General features: G+C 34.5%; 1 non-coding gene across 1 annotated transcript; it reads left to right on the top strand.

The window, feature by feature from the left end:
• The first annotated feature begins 1,231 nt into the window (after nt 1-1,231).
• LOC140851887 (small nucleolar RNA R71) lies at nt 1,232-1,337 on the top strand. Its single transcript, XR_012134642.1, has one exon. It is a non-coding gene; the product is annotated as a small nucleolar RNA R71 (small nucleolar RNA).
• The last annotated feature ends 4,429 nt before the right edge of the window (nt 1,338-5,766 follow it).

Raw genomic sequence — 5,766 nt, 5'->3', positions numbered from 1 at the left:
GTGAGACGTACTTTCTTTGGGATTTATGATCTAGATTTACGTTTTTGGGTACACAAATCCTTCAAAAATTTGGCATAAGCAGGGACCTGTTTGATTGCGTCTAGAAGGGAAAGATTAATTTGGACTTGCTTAAACAATTCCAACATCTCATCAAGTTTTCCTCCCTTCTTATCTGCAGGAATAGGGGCTTTCAGGGCATCCAGAAATGGGGCTTTAGGCAAGTAAGATGATTTCGGTGCAGTTGGTTCCTTCTCTATTTTCAGGTCCTCCTTGTTCTTGGGTGATTTGGATTCGGTTAGAGATTTAGGGTCGGTCTCATTGGTTTTACTAGTGTGTTCAATGACCTTCCCACTTCTCAGAGTCATGATTGATTTGGCATGTTCAGAAAAAGCTTCTGGGGTATTAGAACTCTCAATCACAAATTACCCTCTTGGGTTGCTCTCGGGTTGGCTAGGTAATTTTTCTCCTTCCCTCCTACTGAATGCAGTTGCTAGTTGACCTATTTGGGTCTCTAGCTTAGCAATGGATTGTGTGTGGGAGTTAAGGGTCTGAGTGTTGACTTCTAATCGTTCTAGTACTTTCAGAACTTTTTCCTCAAAAGCTGAGCTGTGATCAGTAGTAGAGGGTTGAGGAACATTTTGAAATTGATGGTATGATCCATGCCTATATGTTGGGTCTTGATATTGAGGTCGAGGTGTGGCAGGACCAACCACTGGTTGTGGTCTCCAGAAAAAATTTGGATGGTTTCTCCAGCCGGGGTTATAAGTGTTCGAATATGGATCGTTTCCTGATCTGCGAGCTTGTTGGACTTGAGCTTACTGAACCTGCTCGTGCACAAACTCAGGAAATTGAGGTGCGGCTGGGCATTCACTAACAAAATGGTTCGGACTTGCACACAATGCACAAACTTCTTGGATTGGGTTAGGTGGAATCGGGGATTGTCCAGTATTTAGAAGACGATCTAATTTTTGGGACAGTTCATCTACCTTTTGATGGATATCTATGGTATTTTCTACTTCATATATTCCACCTCTTTTTGGGTTTAACATGGGTTTATCTCTAATAGAGGCAGACATATGATGTAATAAATTTTTACTTAAAATTTCAAACAGTTGCCATGCCTCATCCTCACTTTTCAGCATGAATGTCCCACCGCATGATGCATCGACCATTTGTCGATGTCTTTCAGAGAGTCCATCATAAAAACATTGGATTAACTACCACTTGGGTACAGCATGGTGGGGATATTTTCTAATAAGGTCCTTTAATCTCTCCTATGTTTCATGAAACATTTCTCCATCTAATTGGGAAAAACTAGTTATGGCTTTCCTTATTTGATTAGTTTTTCCTATGAAAAAATATTTCTTGAGAAACTCTCCTTGCAGCTGGTCCCAGGTTGATATAGTTATGGAATCCAAAGTATGTAGCCAATATTTGGCTTTGTCCTTAAGTGAAAAAGGGAATAATTTTAACCTAAGAGCATCATCGGAGAAGTTGTGAATTTTGACAGTTGAGCATATCTCAAGAAATTCTTCAAGATGTTTATACGGGTCCTCATTACTAAATCCATAAAATGAAGGTAACATTTAGATTATACTGGACTTAATTTCATATTGAGTGGCCTCCACAGGGGGCACTTGAATACAAGGAGAGTAGGTATATGTGGAAGGAGTAAAGTACTCCTTCAATTGCTTGGGTGGATCATTCTCCTGATTTCGGTCCATATTTTTACGTCTGTTGGCTCTAAAGGTTCTTTCTATTTCTGGATCAAAAGGTTGGATTTCTGGTCGTAATGATCTACGGTCAAGCATACACCTTACAATTATACTGTAGAGCAAACACAGAAAATTTTTCTTTTTATAATATATATTTTTATAATAAAGTGAGAAAAGAATGAAGAAAATCTAAAGAGAAGAACCTAAGAATCTTAAATCTATGAAAAGGGAGAAATTAGTTAATGTTTAGATGTTAATTGCAATCAACTTAAACAATCATAGACTCTCTATCCTAAGGTTAACTTAGATCTAGACAGCTCCTAACTTTCAAGACCGCCTTTGAGCACTCCAAGCTCAAGACTGACTAACTGACTCGGCCAGGTAAGCGTAAGATGTGGGAGGTTCCCTGCTCGTTGCTTTCCTTAGACACCAACTAAGTTGGCTAGGTCAGTCAACGGAACCAATTGAAAATCACTTTCTTTAACCACTTGTCTTAGACACCGAGCAATTAACCAATCCGCACTCGGTTCAACTCTAGAGCTTTCTTATCCTATTGAGCTCGAAATTCCTAGGGCTGACGTCTAGTTGATTTTAGATTAAGGTCTAGGTTATGCAAATGCAAGGGGGTGATTTGTGGGCCAAGGAAGGGTGATCAAATCCCCACCTTATCTGGTTAATGGGTTATTGCCCTTAAGATTAATTATGGAGATGCAATACAAAGAAACAAGGTGTCCAATCAAGTTAGAAATTTTTATATTTGAGGTTACGCTATTTTAGTTAGGTGTTATGAAATGTCAGTGGCTTTTTTTTTTAATTTATAGTTTTATCTTTTTATATATATTTTTTAATTTTTTTTAGTTTTGTAAGAAAATAAATTTAAGTGATTAAGTCTAAAAAGCAATAAATCACTAGGCTATAAAAAGTAGCAAATTATTCTAAGCAGAAAAATTCCTAAGTAGTAAATTAGTTATGCAAGGTAATTATGTAATTATGCAAATAAGATTATCTAGCTAGAAAGCACTGAAAAAAAATTTTAAAATGAGAAATAAAAATTGAAAAGTATTTTTTTTCTAAAAAAAAATTTTTTTTTTCAATTTTTTAATTCAACCGTGCCAAGATCCCGGCAACGGTGCCAAAATTTGATGCATAGTCGTTGATAGCACCAAAAATAACTCTATTCACTACGTAGGTAGGATGAGTCGAGATCGTATCCTCAGGGACCTTGGGCTAAGTTGAGATTGCAAGATAAAAGAAAGAAACGTTATTTTTTATTTAGAAAATAAATTATTTTAAAATTGAGGTAATTAAAAAATAAAGAGCTCGGGAGTTTTGAATTACTTTGCACTAGCAGAGTTGTATCTTTTTTTTTTAATTAAATAGATGCGATTAATCTTAGAAAAAATACCTGTCTTTCCTCGGCACACTCCGTACCCGTAGATCACGGTGCGTCTCCGAAAAGTATTAGGTAAATAACTCTTCTTTCCTCGGCACGTCCCGTATCCGTAGATCACGATGCGTCTCCGGAAAGTAAAAGTTATTCCTAATATTAATCTAACAAGAAAGTATAAATCAAAACATATAAAGGAGAGCAAATAAAGAACTCATGATAATTTAAATAAAAAGTATAATCTTTATTGCATATAAAGAAATACAGGAAAGTTTAGAATAATAAACCATCTCTGTGTCGTTACAAAATTTCTTCTCCACTCCCAAGACTGTTAGCCTAGCTGCTCATGAAGTAGTCCCTTTCTATTCCTCTATGCAAGGCTCTAGAAGAATTTCTGGGCTCCCCCTCTAATGGGAGTACAAAAATCTTTTTATAGGTATTAGGAGGGAGGAGTTTTACATGATTTTTTGATGTGGGACTAAAGAAAATACAAATCTTTCCTTTCAAAATATTTCTAAATATTAATTTTTTTCCTTTAATAAGCATCTGTTCGACCGTCATCAAAAATTCCTTGCGAACCCGTCTGCCGCGCGCCCACACCCGCGTGATGCCGCATCCACGCCGCGTCCACGCCTCACGCGTCCGTCCTGCGTCCATGCGCCGCGTCCGCCCCGCGTCCACACGTGGACCCACGCACTCGCGCGCTCGCACGCGCTGTGCTGCTCGCCCAGAAAAGGAACAGCATGAATCAACTTCATGCTACTTTTTTTTTCACTTCCAAAAAGAAACTTTTGTTTCTTCATAATGACATCTATATCCTTTTTGGATTCCTTGCATAGTATCTTCATTTTCGATAATACCGGATGCATCTTTCTTTTATTTTAATTTTATTTTAAATCTAATTTTCTTCAAACTTGAGTCTTTTTGATCTATGAATCGGACTCTTTGTATCGACGATCACCTTTCCTGTAAAACATAGAAAGAAACATCAAATTCTTAATAAATAAGATAAATTAAATATAATTTTTTAATTTAAAATACTTAAATTAAGTATTTATCATGTCACAAATACAAACGTATTCTCGATGAAAACTCATTTTCTATCGTAAATACTTAAGTATTTATGATAAAAAAATTTTATCGCTAATATTTGAAAGAAAATAAAAAATTTAAAAAATTTAAAAATTATAGAGTATTTATGACGAAAATATTACGTCGTAAATGATAGATTATTGGCGATGAAAAAAAATTTTATTACAAATATATTTTATTTATGATGAAAATTTTTTGTCACTGATATGGATAAAAAATAAGTAATTTTAAAAATTTAAAAATTATAGATTATTTATGATGAAAATATTATGTCATAATAATGAGTATTTACGATGAACAGTAAATATTCCATCACAAATACTCTAGTATTTACGACGTAGCATTTTCATCACAAATACGTAAAAAAATAAAAAATTTTAAAAATTTAAAAATTATAAATTATTTATGATAAAAATTTAACGTCATAAATAATCAAATATTAACGACAAAAACTCAATTTCTATCGTAAATACTCTATATTTATGATTAAAAATTTTTCTCCTTAATAAATGAGAAAAAATAAAAAAAATTGAAAATTTATAAATTATAAATTATTTGTGATGAAAATTCTATTTTCATCATAAATAACATGTATTTGCGATGAAACATATGTTTTGTAAATAATCACTATTTACGATGAAAAATTTCTGTCATCAATATTTGAAAAAGATAAAAAATTTTAAAAATTCATAAATTACAGATTATTAGTGATGAAAATTTTTTTATTGAAGGATGCTTAGATATATTATAATAAATTTTTTTATATTTATAAAAATAAATATTAGATAGTTTTTAAAAAATAATATGTGCACAAGAAAAGTATGTAGAATTTAAGATATCCCTGATCCTCAATCTTTATAAGGCTCTATCTGTGGCATCTTGAACCAATTCAAAATCATTTCTTGGAGGATGGATCAAGAGAAAGATGGTTGAAAATTGAAGCTGAGGATGTCATCATTCTTTTGGCTATCCATTTGAATTTCGCCCAGATGACATTTGATCTTTCGGACCTTTTGCTCGAGGTCCTCCTCCCGACGAGATTTTATGAGGCACGGAGAGTAGCCCAAGGTTGAATCTCTATTGGAGGAGATCGGTGAATGTTGGCATTATTCTTCATGCCTGGACCCTACTGGGACGGTGATTGTCGATCGATCAAGGCAGAATAATGCGTACCTCGAGGGAGATTCTCTGGAAGCAGTTTTGCTGGCTATATGGAGAGGGCACAGTTTGAGGAGCATGTTGCGAGGGTTGTCATTATTCTGTGGTTTGCTGTAAATGCTGGATGGTGTTGGTCAATGCTTGGACCTATCGAATCATGTCGTTGAATCATTACGGGTCCTCTATAATAGGTGGTGGTATAGGCCTTTGAGGAGTGGATGCTTGCACTGCATCACCCATGCTTCGTCGAGATGACTGTCGATGAGAAGCGGCAGAATTGTTATAAGTTTTTGTTCTCACCATAGTTCATCCATTTCATTACTAAAATATTCTGGAAAGTTGATATATTTACTACATCAGCTATATATATATACACACACACATATATACATATATTATTGCATTATTGTGGCT

The sequence above is a fragment of the Elaeis guineensis genome, chromosome 9, assembly GCF_000442705.2.
Source record: "Elaeis guineensis isolate ETL-2024a chromosome 9, EG11, whole genome shotgun sequence".
NCBI lineage: Eukaryota > Viridiplantae > Streptophyta > Magnoliopsida > Arecales > Arecaceae > Elaeis > Elaeis guineensis.
Note: the sequence above shows the minus strand (reverse complement) of the source record. Positions and strands in the feature narration are given on the sequence as shown.